A 16,417-nucleotide genomic window follows, 5' to 3' on the forward strand; every position below is an offset into this window, starting at 1 on the left:
TACACCTTTAAACTCTAAGCACGTCATCGAATTAGCCAATGGTAGAAACATCGAGGCCTCGCACGTTATCAACAATTGTAAACTCGTGTTATCTGGCCAAACCTTCCTTGTCAATCTCTTTCCCATCGTTCTCGGAAGCTTCAAAGTTGTCATCGGAATGGATTGGTTATCCAAATATCGAGCCGAAATACTCTGTCAAGAGAAAGTCGTTCGTATTCCTTATTCTTTTGGTGAACCTCTTATCATTCAAAGCGACAAAAGTGGTGCTGTCACAGGCATTGTTTTATTCTTAAAGGCCCAAAAGTGTTTACAAAAGGGGCATACCGCTATTCTAGCACTCGTCACTGACACCCAGGAGAAAGAAAGGAAGATTGAAGATTTTCCCATCGTACGCGACTTTCCTGAGGTATTCCCTGAGGAATTACCCGGTCTTCCACCTCATCGTCAGGTTCAATCTCAAATCGAGCTAACTCCTGGAGCAGCACCTATAGCTCGTGCACCTTATCGACGAGCCCCAGCCGAACTGGAGGAACGATATACGCAATTGCAGGAACTGTTGGATAAAGGTTTTATTTGTCCTAGCTCGTCACTTTGGGGAGCCCCAGTACTCTTTGTCAAGAAGAAAGATGGCACATTCCATATGTGTATCGACTATCGTGAGCTAAACAAAGTAACTATCAAGAATCGTTACCCACTCCCGCGCATCAATGATTTATTCGAACAGCTTCAAGGGTCAAGTTTCTATTCCAAAATTGATCTACGATCAAGTTATCATCAGTTGAGAGTCCGGGACGAGGATATCTCTAAAACAGCCTTCAAAACTCGTTACGGTCATTACGAACTCCTTGTTATGCCTTTTAGAATGACAAACGCACCTGTAGTTTTTCATGGATCTCATGAACCGAGTGTTCAAACCGTCTCTTGACAAATTCGTGATTGTATTCATCGACAACATCCTGATCTACTAAAAGGATCGAGAGGAGCATGAACATCGTCTATGTCTTATTTTAGAACTTCTTTGAAAGAAACAACTCTATGCTAAGTTTTCGAAATGCGACTTCCGGCTTCGAGAATTCCATTTCCTTGGGCACGTGGTCAATGAAGCTTGGATTCACGATTGATCCAGCTAAGATTGACTCCATCAAAAACTGGCCTACATCGAAAACTCCAACCGAAATCCGCCAATTCTTGGGATTGGCAGGTTACTATCCTAGATTCATCGAGGGATTTTTGAAGATTGCTCAACCCCTCACAACTCTAACCCAAAAGGGTATCACTTACAAGTGGAAGGATACTCAGGAGTCTGCATTTTAGAAACTAAAGGAGAAACTCTGTAGTGCTCATATTCTTTTGTTACCTGAAGGCACCGATGATTTTATTGTCTAATGCGATGCGTCAATTCAAGGACTCGGTTGCGTGTTGATGCAACACGAGAAAGTTATTGCCTACGCCTCTTGACAACTCAAGGTTCGCACTCAAGATATGGAGACACTACTTGTACGGTACCAAGTGCATGATTTACACTGATCACAATAGTCTCCAACACATATTGGACCAGAAGGAGTTGAACATGCGACAACGCCAGTAGGTCGAACTCTTAAACAACTACGAGTGCGCAATCAAATATCATCCGGGCAAGGAAAACGTTGTGACCGATGCCCTCAGTCAAAAAGAAACCAAACCTAGGCGCGTTCGTGAGTTATAGCTTATTATCCATTCAAACCTCCCCAACCAAATCCGAAACGCTCAAGTCGAAGCACTGAAAGCGGAAAACCTCCTAGCTGAGTCCATGCGGGGGATAGAAAAGCAGCTCGAACTCAAAGACGACGGCATACACTATTTCATGGAATGTATTTGGATTCCATCTTACAGAAATCTTTGAGAGCTTGTGATGGACGAATCACACAAGTCTCGATATTCGATACATCCCGGTTCTGGAAAGATGTATCACGACCTCAAAGCCTTGTATTGGTGGCCAAACATGAAGGCAATCATAGATAAATACGTTAGCAAATGTTTGACTTATGCTAGAGTCAAGATCGAATGCTAAAAGTCGTCAGGGTTATTGCAGCAACCATAATTGCCAACATGGAAATGAGAACAGATTTCCATGGATTTCGTCACCGGCTTACCCAGATCACAAAGCGGAAACAATACCATTTGGGTGATCGTAGACCGTTTAACCAAGTCTGCGCACTTCCTCGCGATCAAAGAAACCAACAAGTTTTCGAAACTTGCAGCCATCTACTTAAAAGAAGTAGTTTCTAGGCACGGGGTGCCAACTTCTATCATCTCTGACCGTGACCCACATTTTACATCCGATTTGTGGCAGGCTATGCACAAATCCTTTAGCTCACAGTTAGACATGAGCACCGCTTATCACCCGCATACTGATGGTCAGACTGAACGTACCATCCAAACTCTCGAAGACATGCTGAGAGCATGTGTCATTGACTTTGGTAACAGGTGGGAACGACACCTACCTCTGGTAGAGTTTTCTTATAACAACAGCTACCACACTAGCATTCAGGCAGCACCATTTGAGGCATTGTATGGACATAAATGCCGGTCACCCTTGTGTTGGGCATAAGTTGGCGAAAGCCAAATCACTGACCTAGAACTTGTACTTGACACCGCGGAAAAGATTGCCCAGGTTAGACAACGAATGGCGGCAGCTTGTGACCGTCAGAAAAGCTACGCCGATAGGCGTAGGAAACCTCTAGAATTCCAGGTCGGGGACCGGGTTCTACTAAAAGTCTCACCTTGGAAAGGTGTGGTACATTTTGGCAAAAGGGGCAAGCCTAATCCGCGATACGTTGGACCTTTTGAAATTACCGAGAGAATCGGTAAGGTAGCATATAGACTGAACCTGCCTGAAAAGCTGAGTGCGGTACACAACGTTTTTCATGTATCAAATATGAAGAAATGTCTGTCAGATGAAACTAAGGAACTGACGATTGGCGATCAATTACGTTTCGTAGAGGAACCGATTGAGATCATGGATCGAGAAATCAAAACCCTCAAGCGCAGCAGGATACCTATAGTTCGTGTTTGTTAGAACTCACTAACATGAGGTCGAAGACTCACTCAAAAACATTCCAATTACACTAAATAGATAGTGGTAAGTGGGTATCGAACACCGGGAGTTTGTGGAATGCGTGTTTACTAAGTAGTTTTGCTAAATGATTAAATTAAAACTAAGTTGCAAAAAGTAAATCTAAGAATTTTAATTAATTAGTTTGTTTAACTAGATGGAACTAAATTAAATCGCAAATCACTATTAAGTTTTTAAACAGATAAAAGAGGAAGCGATCTTCCCAAGTTTCAGGTTTTAAGTGACACTAAGATTCATGCTCAACTGGAAAGAACCACATAGACATGGTTCATGTATGATCAATTGTTTGTGACGAAAAGGAACTAAGTACTCGGATTCCTAGAACGCGAGGTTGTTACCCGATGACCAATTAACATATATCCAACCCTAATCCCTCCTACGATATCTTGATTGCCAGCGACACTAAGAACGCATGGTTTAGAACTATGATCAAACACAAATTAACAATTTACAAACAATTATTCAAACACCATAATAAACTAAACAACACATGCAAAGTTCATTATTCTAGAAATTAAAGCACAAAACATAAATTTCACAAGTAAACCTTACATTCGGGATGATCACCAATCAAACTAGCCGCTCATGGTTCGGTGAATCATCATACAAATAAAACCTTTGTTCATGGAAATCAAACACAAAGTCTTAATGTTTAGAATCTTCAAGAACACTCAAAAGCACCCAAAATTCACCTCCACAATGTTGCAAAACGGAACTAATGATAAGGATGATCAAAAGCCACACATAATTGTCTTTAAAAGCATGAGTTACACTTTTGGTCTGGGCGCCACTGTAAGCTACGGTACCTATTGTAGCTTACGGTAGGTTTTAAATTCATTACGCCAAGTAGAAACTGCGTTACGGTATCAATGTTTGTCAGGGTCTACGTAAATTACGTTAGCTACCATAAGCTATGGTAGGCTTCAGCAAGCAATATTGTTTTCTTCATAACTTTCTCGTTTCAACTCCGTTTTCTTCGCCGTTTTCGCCCACGTTCTCGTAATTTCATCCTCTATCATGTTATCTTCTTAAATCTTCAATTCCAATAAATTATTTTCTTCATTTATGCTCCTTATTTGATGATAGTACGTAGGACGACCCTTAAGGGTTATAAAAGATAATTTAATCCCGCATTTAGTCATGTTTTTATCTTGAATTAGATAACTACGGTTGCTTACGTCTCAGGTGTGTTCGAGGCTTTAAATGAGTGGAAACTCAATTATGGAAGAAGTTCGGTTGATTTGGGTATGCTAGGATGTTGAATGAAGAACAAAGGAGTTTTGCCTAGTCTCTATCGAAGCTTACGGTGGGTACCGTAAGCTACGGGAGCCCCCAGAGTCAAATTATTCCACCGTAGTACAATAGAGAACCACCGTACGTGTTCAAAAGCTACCGTAAGCTATGGTAGCCACCGTAGCTTACAATGGCGGCTAAGACAGTTTGTAACTCCCACTTTATTGCACCATTATGAGGGACTTTTGATCATTCCAATCATTGTTATGGTTTTGGGAGCCACTACGGGCAAATTTGGAGCTTGTTCTTGGGTTTTGTACAATTCAAAACATTTGGTTTGTGTTGTTGATTCATATAAACTATTACTTGAATGTTATGATGATCCACCACACCATGAGCTGCTAATTTCGTTGGTGATCATCTTTGGTGGAAGGTTTGTTTGAGACACTTTATGCTTGAATTTCTAGAAAATAAACTTGCATTGTTTGTTTAGTTTGTTATGGTGTTCAGATGTTTGTTTGTAAAGTATTAGTTTATGTTTGATCATAGTCTAGACCATATGTTCTTGGTGCCATTGGCAATCGAGATATCATGGGAGGGATTAGGGTTGGATATTAGTTAATTGGTCATCGGGTAACAACCTCGCGTTCTAGGAATCTGAGTACTTAGTTCCCTTTTATCACAAACAAGTAACCAAACACGAGCCATGTCTATGTGGTTCTTTCTAGTTGGGCAAAAACATTAGTGTCGATTGAAACCTGAAACCTAGGATGGTTGCTATTTTTTAATCTGTTTACAAAACTCAATCTTTGATTCGCAATCTAGTTTAGTTAATTTAGATAATTAAACCAATCAATCCAATCTCTAAATTTATTTTCTACAACTTAGTTTAAATTTAGTCTTTTAGTAAAGTTATTCAGATAATGCATTTTCCACAAACTCCCTGTGTTCGATACCCACTTACCTCTAGTTATTTAGTAGTATTTGGATTAAATTTGAGTGAGATTTTGACATCACGTCAAATTTTGGCGCCGTTGCCGGGGAGGAGTGTGCAACGTGTGTTATCTTTTGTAGTGTTAGTTTGTTATTTTTTTCGTGTTTACGCTAGTTGTATTTAGTGTGCAGGTATTGACAACTACATGCGTATGGGAGGCTCTCACAAGCTATCACCGCTAGCATTTGATTCGGAAATTGAGCGAACTTTGCGACAAAACCGAGTCCTACTACAAGAAAACAAAGTCATTGGTTCACCTACTACACCAATTACTCTAAACAATACAATGGATCGACCACCACCACCCACTACGGGTCAAATAACACCCTCCACACCTCCACCAAATTCTACTACCATTCCTACACCAATTCATGAGATTAAACCAACCAACACCACATTACCTACAAGTACCCAAACCGAACATTCCTTTAGCTACAACCCTTCATCAACCGTTCCACCATTTTCATCTTTCTTCCCAACTTCCGGCCATTCATCGTCTTCACAACAAATACCACCACCACATCCATTTCAACCAAATTCATCCATAATCCATACTACCCCTTCATTCCAACAACCATTACGACCGGGGGTACAATATCAACAACCCCAGTTCCTACAAGCTATGGGACCGAGAAGAGATGGGTTTGATGATGGATATGAGGAAGAGTTTGCGGGATATGAAGAAGAAGGTTATGTTTATGGGGGTAATGGAGATCAAGGAGACTACACATATGTGCAAGGTCAAGGAATGCAAGGATTTGGTAGACCTCAACAACAACAAATCATACATTAACAATTTGTACCACAACAATTACTGCCACAAGAGCCACAAATTCAAACAAATTCCTCAACAACAACAAGTGGGGCAAATGTTTCAACCACCGCCTCAATAATTCGTGCCTCAAAGACCAGTTCAAAGACCAATGGGTCCACCACATCCAAGAGTTCGATTGGATGTACCACGAAGACATAACCGAGAGGCCGTGAGGGGTATTGAAGCACATTTTAGGCTGGTAATTACCAACAATCCTTCACCGGTAGTTATGCCTCAAAATAATCAAAGGAAGACGTTCGAAGTAAGAACCAATTCCATTCGAAGTTTACCAAAATATAAGGGATTAGCAACGGAGGAACCTTATTTTCATTTGGAGGCATATGATTCTATATGCAATACTATTGGTGGGCAAGGGTTTTCATCAGATGAGGTTAAGTTGGTATTATTTCAGTTTTTGTTGGAAGATAGAGTGAAGAGATGGTTTTACACTTTACCATCGGCTTCGATGTAGGATCGAGATTCGACCTAAACGAGTCGTTTAGAAGAGATCTAGATCAAGGAAACTTTATTCCTCGCCAACCGTTTAATAACCAAGGTGCTTATCAAGGCAGGAACAACCAAGGATTTCAAAGGCAATACCAAACGGGTAATGAGCATGGTGGGTCTTCAGGTCAAAGCTTTTCAGGTGGAAATGAAGTCATGGAGATGTTGAAGGCGATGCTAATGGAGATGCAAAACCAAATGGATGATGCTCGCATTCAAAAAGACAAAATTCAGGATAAGACGATTCAATCTTTGACCACACAAATGGGTCAACTTGCAAACGAAGTGGCGGACTCAAAAAAAGGTAAAGGTCAATTGCCAAGCGACACTAAGGTAAACCCTTCTTATATTTCATCTCGTAATATTAATATTAATCATGTGAGTGTTTTGAGAAGTGGAAAAGAGTATAAAACCAACCCATCACCGGGTTTGGTTGACGGGGAGGTTGAGGATATCACGGGTATGGAGAGTGAGGAAGAGAATGAAACACCCACAAAAGTTTCTAAAAAACCCATTTTTGAAAAACCGGTAATAAATGAAGAACTAAAAGATAAAAATGAGGAAGGGGGACCGAGTCAAGTCCCATTTCCTTTGGCTTTAGTCGACCCGGGTAAAAAGAATTTGATTTCAAAAAGGGGTCCTCAAAAGGAGGAAATGTGGGAAGTATTCAAACAGGTAAAAGTTAATCTCCCGTATTACTTGAAGCAATAAAACAAGTATCCGCTTACCCAAAGTTTCTAAAAGAACTATGTACTCAAAAGAGGCAACAAAAAGTGCCTAAACGGGTCGACTTAACTGAACGGGTAAGTGCGATATTGAACGGGGATCTTCCTCCTAAGCTCCAAGATCCAAGAATGCCTCTAATAAACATTTAAGTTGGAAATTTTCAAATGTCGAGGGCGTTGTTAGATCTCGGAGCCGAAGTTAGCATTTTACCGGGGGGCTAATATGACCAATACGATTTGGTTCATTAAAGCAGGTTGAGACAATGGTTGTTCTAGCCGATTTGTCTCATAAGCTCCCCCGAGGGATTTTGCGGGATGTCATTGTAAAAGTTGAGGACTTTTATTATCTGGTTGATTTTCTAGTCCTAGATTACTCATCTGCGGACCCAATTCAACAACAAAATGTTATTTTCGGTCGGCCATTTTTGAACACCGCTCATGCCATAATTGATTGTCGATATTGTACGGTCGACATGACATTCGGTAACAGAAAGATGAGATTGAATGTTTTTACTAACGTTTCTAACTCTTTTGTTGGTGATGAGTGTTTTATGGTAGATATAGTTGACGGATGCGACCAGCATGAGTATGAATAAGATATTTTGGAGACGTGTGTTTGTGATTTTTCTGAACAGGTACACGCTTGTGCTTTGAGAATGGAGGAGAAAGAACAAGAGGCTCTAGCGGTCAAAGAAGGGCGACCACTATAGACCCACCAAATTGAAAGTTTACCGGTGGAGATCAATTCGGATACAAAGCCCTCATTGGAATGTCCACCACAAGTGGAGTTGAATGAGTTTCCAAGCCTTCTAAAGTATGCATTTTTGGGGGATAATGACACTTTACCGGTGATCATTGCCTCTAATTTGGATGCGGCTCAAGAGGAGGGATTATTGAGGGTGTTGAAGGCTCACAAGGTGGCTATAGGATGGACGATAGTCGATTTGAAAGGTATTAGTCCATCCATAGTCATGCACAAGATTATCACTACCGTGGATGCAAAGCCAACCCAAGAGACACAAAGGAGGTTGAATCCCAATTTGAGGGAAGTTGTTAAAAAAGAGGGAATCAAATGGTTGGATGCGGGGATTATCTATCCCATCTTGGATAGTGCATGGGTGAGTCCGAAACAGGTAATGCCGAAAAAAGCCGGCATTCAGGTAATAAAAGATGAACAAGGTGAGCAAATCGCCACCCGATCGGTCACCGGGTGGCGAGTGTGTATAGATTACCGTAAGTTGAATGCCGCTACCTCTAAAGACCATTTCCCGTTACCCTTCATTGACCAAATTATTGAAAAACTTTCAAGTCAAAAATATTATTGTTTTTTAGATGGGTATTCGGGATATAATCAAATTGCAATCCACCCGGATGATCAACACAAAACCACTTTTACATGTCCATATGGCACTTTTGCTTTTCGGATTATGTAATCCACCCGAATGCCATTCGGATTATGTAATGCCCCGGCCACTTTTCAACGATGCATGATGAGCATTTTTTCAGACATGGTCGGGGAATCACTTGAAGTATTCATGGATGATTTTTCCATTTTTGGCCCATATTTTGAGTCTTGTCTCGACGAATTAGAAAAAGTTTTAAAAAGATGTGTTGAGATGAATTTGGTGCTAAGTTAGGAAAAAAGTCACTTCATGGTACAAGAGGGTATTGTGTTGGGTCATGTAATTTCTGACCGGGGGATGGAGGTAGACAAGGCAAAAATACGGGTTATTTCATCTTTGCCTCCACCAAAAAATGTCAAGGGGATAAGATCATTTTTGGGACATGCGGGTTTTTACCGACGATTTATTAAAGGTTTTAGTGTCATTACCAAACCTTTATGTAATTTGTTATTAAAAGATGTTCGTTTTGATTTTACTAACGAACGATTGCAAGCGTTTAATGTTTTGAAGGAACAGTTGGTGAAAGCTCCCATCTTGCAACCACCGGATTGGTCAAAGCCGTTCGAGATCATGTGTGATGCTAGTGTACAACTATTGGAGCGGTTTTGGGTCAAAGGGTTGATAAAAAACTGGTGGTGATTTACTATGCAAGCAAGATGTTATCCGAGGCGCAACTAAATTACACCACAACTGAAAAGGAGTTGCTTGCGGTGGTGTATGCCTTGGATAAGTTCCGGTCTTATATTTGGGGGAGCAAGGTAATTGTTTATTCGGACCATAGTGCGGTTCGATACTTGATGGAGAAGAAGGATGCAAAGCCCCGTTTAATTCGTTGGGTGCTTTTGTTACAAGAGTTTGATTTGGAAATTCATGACAAAAAGGGATGTGAAAATGTAGTCACGGATCAGTTATCCCGAATTCCATTGGAAGGAATTGATGATGCAAGTGAGATCAATGAATGGTTTCTCGATGAACAACTACTAGCCGTGTCGACCGCACCGTGGTATGCTCACTATATTAATTACTTAGCCACGGGTGCAATTCCGAGCCATTGGACCAAGAAGAGGAAGCAACAATCAATGGTCCAAGTCAAGCAATACATATGGGATGAACCAGATCTTTTCAAAATTGGGCCCGATCAAGTGATTTGGAGATGCATTCTCAAGACGGAAGTGTTGGAGATATTGACTCATGCTCACTCATCCGCTTGTGGGGGTCATTTTAGTGGCCACAAGACGGGATATCGAGTGCTTACTTGTGCGTTCTATTAGCCTACAATTTTCAAAGATGTATGTGAGTATGCCCGGAATTGCTTAAATTGCCAAAGAGTGGGAAGTATTTCAAAAAGGGATGAAATGCCCTTACAACCCATTTTGGTAGGTGATGTGTTTTATGTATGGGGCATAGACTTTATGGATCCTTTACCAAGCTCGAATGGGTTCTTGTATATCTTGGTTGCGGTGGATTATGTATCAAAGTGGATTGAAGCCATAGTTACAAGGACCAATGATCACCCGGTGGTATGTAAGTTTGTACAATCCAACATTTTTGCTCATTTTGGGATTCCGAGGGTTATTATTAGTGATGGAGGTTCACATTTTAAAATTTTTAACTTTGGGAAGTTGTTGAAGCGTTACAACATGAACCACCGAATTGCAACTCCATATCACCCCCAAACTAGTGGACAAGTTATAGTGTCCAACCGACAAATAAAAGAGAGTTTGATGAAAACGGTGCGGGTTGATAGGAAGGATTGGTCGAGCAAGTTAGATGACGCATTATGGGCATACCGAACGGCCTATAAAACTCCAATTGGTACAACCCCTTATATGTTGGTATATGGGAAGAGGTGCCACTTACCGATGGAGTTAGCTCACCGAGCGTTATGGGCGATCAAGACGGTTAATGTGGATTATAAAGAAGCGGGAAAGATACGGAAGCTTCAATTGAGCGAGATCGAGGAGATTAGAGATGAAGCATATTAATGTGCATCCGCATACAAAGACAAACTCAAAAAGGTTCACGCTACAAAGTTAAGAAAACGAACCTTTGAAGTGGGTTAAAAGGTGTGGTTGTACAATTCAAGGTTGAAGCTTTTCGCGGGCAAATTGAAAAGTAAATGGATGAGGCCATACGTGATCACAAGAGTGGGTAAGTTTGGAGATATAGAGATTGAAGATGTGCACACTTGAACGAAGCAAGTGGCGACGGGCATCGGCTCAAATCGTACTTGGAGGGTAACGACATCAATAATCTTAAACTTGACAAAGTGGGCTATTCTACGCCCATTGGATGAGGAAGAAGCATGAGAGGCCCAGGTTTGGTAGTGTAAATATTTAGTTTAGCATAACGTAGTTTCATTGTTTTTAAGTAATTACCGTACTTGTCTTGACATGTGTTTGAAACAAGTGTGGGGAAATTCCTGCGAATTTCTTTAACATGGTGTTGAGGACAGCACGGATGGGGGGTAGGGTAATTTTCATGTTTTCGAAAAATATAAAAACCATAAAAATTAAAAAATCTAAAAAAAACAAAAAAAACATTAAAACTTGACAATTTGGCTGAGTATGGATGCCCAGGTGCCACCTTAGCTTACGGTGGACCTAGGCAAAACAAAAGGTCTTATGGTGAAAACCTACTATACTACTGTAAGAAATTTGATCCAGCAGCCACCATAGCTTACGATGCCCAGCTTAGCTTACGGTAGCCGCTGGGCAGTTGAGGGGTCCGTGTCGTCAGATTTAAGATTAAAATAATAATAATAATAATAATAATAATAATAATAATAATAATAATAATAATAATAATAATAATAATAATAATAATAATAATAATAATAATTAATCACGACATAACTCCCCAACCACAAAATCTCTGCACATTCCCTACCCACATATTTCTTCTTCTTCTTCACATCACTTTCAAAGAACCCTACATTCAAACCTTCATATCTTCTTCAAATCTTGACGAAATCTTGTGATTCTTGGGTCTAACTTGACTAAAATTTCACAAGCTTTCTGATTTTGGGTTTGTATTTGGAAGAAAACCACGTTTTAGCAGCCAATTTTGAGCCCTAGGTCCAAAACCTTTTGGGGTTTTTTGTGGGTTTCTTGTTTTCTTGGAAGTTCTTTGCATTTCCATCTTCAACAAGTGCAAGGTATGCATTTTCTTATCTCTTTTGATGGTCCATTGTGAATGTGTTTTTGATGGTATATGTTATTACACATACTTTCTTGTATAAGTTAGAATGATATGAATTTGTTAACTTACAAGGAGCTATGGTTGTAGATGTTAGGTAGTTGTTAAAAATCTGAATTTGTCGCACAATGTTACTAATGTAGGAGACGTCATGCCCAAAATTGTTTTGAAAAGATAAAAATTGTGTTGATTAACATCTACAACCGTAGTATCAAGCAAGTGTGGGGGTGTTTGTGGTTGAATGAGAAATTGATTGTTTGTGTGTTTGTTGTTGGTTTATGTGATTTTTTAGGATATGGGGCGAACAGGAAAGCAACTGGTGGGGTCATCAAGTCAACCCGAGAACCCGCAGCGAAAAAGGAGATTGCTCCTGCTAGTCGATCAAGATGAAGAAGAGGAATGATGTGTGTAAAACGCAACATATAAATTACATCAAATGAGGCATAAAACTAACCCTTTTTTAGTACTAATGTCGGAAAAGTATGCTTTTGTCTTCCTTTTGTATTTTCAGGACCAAATGAGCTTAAACGAACAAAAGGAACAAATATGTAGCAAAAACTAACATAAATACAAAGAAAAGGAATAAACGTGGCATGCCCGACCCCTCGACAGCATCTCCAAGAGCAAAAACAAGAAACACTGGGCTGACCACGACCCGTGCCAAATGGACACGGGGGCGTGGTCAGATTTCTGCATAAATGGACAAAGCTATGGAAGCTTCTATGCCCACCACGGGGGCGTGCCCAACTCAGCACGGGCCATGGTCAATGCTAAGATTTGCAGAATCTTGCAAATCTTGATAGTACAGATACGCTTCTGCACACGGGGCCGTGCTCAACGAACACGGGGTCGTGTGGAGCCCAATGTAGACAAATGTAATTAATGAAGGAAGAGAAAAGGGATGGCCACGGGGGCGTGTCTGCTAGACACGGGGCCGTGGCCGGGCTTTTGTTCAGGCTATAAATAGGGGTGCTTGGCTCACTTCAAAGGCATCCCTTGGCAAACCACCTCTCTCCCACTTTGCCACCACTCCACCACCACAACAACACCTACATCCACTACCATCATCCATCATCCACCTTAGAGTGTGTGTAGTAGTCTTGGGATCCAAGATTGATAGCAAGAGTTCTTGTCAATCAAAGGCCATGTTTGGCTAAGTCTCTTACATCACTTGGTGAAGACAAGCATTTAATGTATTACTTTTGATTTTTAGTCTTTCCGCACTTTTTATTTGGTTTTGTATTAATGACTTTAATAGCTAGTTTCTTATGTTGAAGGTGAAACTTCTCTATCATTTGTCTGTGGTGTCTTGGCATTACTTTACTGTCTATATAAAGTAAAAGATTTTCACCATTCATATCTCTACGGTCTATATAGAGATATGTTGGCTACCTGGTTGGGAGTTAAGGGAATGATTTAGTAGGGTTCTTGCCTTGTTCAGTGTATAGATCCTGCAAGGACCTAGGTCAAGCTTACTAGGACCTCCTTCAATACCCACTGGTATTGGATGGCAGGGATGCGAATGGCTTGAACCCCTCATATGTAAACTACTATTAATACATTAAATCGGCTACTTGGGATTGTATCCCTGCTGACTCAACCCACTTAGCCGAGGGTAACGTCACCTTCAGAAGAGGGGCCTACCATTTTTCGCTTTAGTAACTTAATTAATTATCTTCCAATATTCTGTCCCTTTGGGATTGTATCCTTGCTGACTCAAACCACTGGGTTGAGGGTAACGTCACCTTCAAAAGTGGGGCCTACTACTATAACTAAGTTAATCTCTTAAAAAGTGCAAAAGTGCGGAAATCATCATAGGATACATTAAAGGCGAGTCGGATCCAAGTGATTCATCTTGTTTATCTGTTTTTATTTTATTTTTATTTTCAACATTTTTAGTTTTAATTTTCATGTTTAAAAATCTTTTCTCAAAAATTTTAGTTTGATTAAACGTTGAGGATAAACCGGTACTAAAAGCTCTTGTGTCCTTGGACGACTTCGGTGTCTTACCAACGCTATACTATGCTCACGATGGGTGCATTTGCCCATGTGTGTGTTTATTGTTAGTAAATTATTGTGTTTTATAAATTTAAAACTTGACTAATGTGTAAAATGAGCTTAAAATATCAATAAAAACATAAGACACCAGACACAGACCAAGTTTTTGGCGCCGTTGCCGCGGACATAACGATTTTAAGAAAGTTAGGAATTAACGGCCTAATCTTTTTTCTTGTTTTTCTATTTTTTTTTAAGATTTTTTTTATAGATTTTTCAGCTTCTGCAGATTTCAGCACGGGGCCGTGCCTGGTCGGACACGGCCGTGCCCAGCATCCTTACTGACAGTTTTTGTTTTCTGAGTTACAGAAGGGTGACCACGGGGCCGTGCCGGTGTAGCACGGGGCCGTGTTGGACCCTCCAGTAACTGGGATCCAGAAAACAGTCACTGTAAGACCACGGGGCCGTGGTGAGACTTCTGACCAACAATCTTTTTGGTTTTTATCGCAGGACTTGGGACTTCCTATGCGGTGCATGAGCTCCAGTTCCAATAAAGACATAAAAGCACCTCTAGACGAACCCGACCGCTTTCTAAGAAAAAGACTTAAAGCTAAAATCCAAGAGAAAGTTTCAGGGGACCCACTTCCAATGGCGGATCAGCGTACCCTAATGGATTACCTACGGCCCACAGTAGGTAATCTCGGCGCCGCTATCAATGCACCGAATGTCGATGCCAACAACTTCAAACTTCGGTCGCATTTGATACAAATGCTCCAAAACTCCGCAACTTTCCATGGGCTTGCGGACGAAGATCCCCATTTACATATTACCAACTTTTTGGAAATATGTGATACTTTTCAGATCAACGGGGCATCAAACGACGCCATCCGCCTCCGGATGTTCCCGTTTTCACTAAAAGACCGAGCTAAGGCTTGGCTTAATACCCTCCCAAGTTGTTCGGTAAACACTTGGGATGGACTAGCCCAAAAATTTCTATATAAGTATTTTCCTCCTTCTAAAACGGCTAAATTAATGACTGAAATTAACACATACTCACAAGAGGACGGGGAATCCTTATATGAAATTTGGGAAAGATTCAAGGAGCTATTAAGAAAATGTCCTCATCATGATCTTGCAGTATTGCAACAAGTATCCACTTTCTATAATGGGTTGTTGCCACACAGAAGACAAACGCTCGACTCTAGCTCTGGGGGACTTCTAGGTAATCGTCGCCCAAATGAAATTTATAATCAAATCGAGGAAATTGCTCAACAATTTTCAATGGCACACTCCTCGAGGCACAAAATCTATTGCCCCGGGCGCCCATAAGGTAGATGAAAGCACTTCTTTACAAGCCCAAATCCAGGCCCTCTCTTCGAAAATCAAAAAGTTAGAAATGGCAAAAACGGCCTCGGTTATGGCTTGTGAAGGGTGTGGTGGGCCACATGAAAATTGGAGTTGTATGAAAGAAATGGATACTCAAATGGAAATGGTAAACTACATTGATAATAGACCTAGGCCGTCGGGTCCCCCAACGAGTACCTACAACCAAGGATGGCGTAACCACCCTAACCTTGGTTGGAGAGAACCCGGCCATAGTAGTAATCAACAAAACTAAAACCAATGAACAAACTTTCAACAACCAAGAAATGAGTCACAAAATTTCTCTCAACAACAATAAGGGGGCCGAGAGAGGCTTGAAGATACTATCTCACGCCTCATCTCCGACACCGAAAAGAAAAACTCGGAGATTCCAACAAATGGAATCAAGCTTTAGAAATCAACAAGCTAGTATTCAAAACATTGAAAAACAACTAAATCAACTAGCTCAAAATTTCTCCGAGAGACCACAAGGCGCGTTACCCAGCAATACCGAGACCAACCCAAAGGCGCAAGTGCATCTCATAACATTGAGAAACCGTACCGTAGGTCCCGAGGAGGCTCCGCTACCTCCATCCGACAAAAGTCCACCCATTCAAACCACGACCTCACCAACACCCCAAAAAGAAACAACTCCTCCGCCAAATCACGAACCTACCAAGAACCCCTCAGTGCCCTACCCTGGTCGGCTACTTCGCCAAAAGACCGATGAGCAATCCACAAAATTCATAAACTTACTAAAATAATTGCACGTTAATCTTCCATTTGTGGAAGTCCTCACTCAAATGCCTAAATATTCAAAATTTATAAGAGACTTTCTCACTCACAAAAGGAAAATTGAAACATTGTAATTAGTTAATTTAAGTGAAGAATGCTCCGCCTTGCTACTCAACAAACTCCCACAAAAGAAAATCGACCCCGGAAGCTTCACCATCCCTTGTTCCATTGGGGAATCACCTATAAGCAATGCGCTGGCCGATTTTGGGGCTAGCATTAATCTCATGCCCGTATTAATGTTTGACCAGCTCGGACTAGGTAAGACAAGCCCCACAAAGA

The 16,417-nt window shown here is 40.9% G+C and overlaps 1 non-coding gene across 1 annotated transcript; it reads right to left on the reverse strand.

The window, feature by feature from the left end:
* Positions 1 to 15,007: 15,007 nt before the first annotated feature.
* Positions 15,008 to 15,114, reverse strand: LOC118481358. Its single transcript, XR_004865565.1, has one exon. It is a non-coding gene; the product is annotated as a small nucleolar RNA R71 (small nucleolar RNA).
* Between the last annotated feature and the right edge of the window lie 1,303 nt (positions 15,115 to 16,417).

Source organism: Helianthus annuus, chromosome 8 (assembly GCF_002127325.2).
Source record: "Helianthus annuus cultivar XRQ/B chromosome 8, HanXRQr2.0-SUNRISE, whole genome shotgun sequence".
Taxonomy (NCBI): domain Eukaryota; kingdom Viridiplantae; phylum Streptophyta; class Magnoliopsida; order Asterales; family Asteraceae; genus Helianthus; species Helianthus annuus.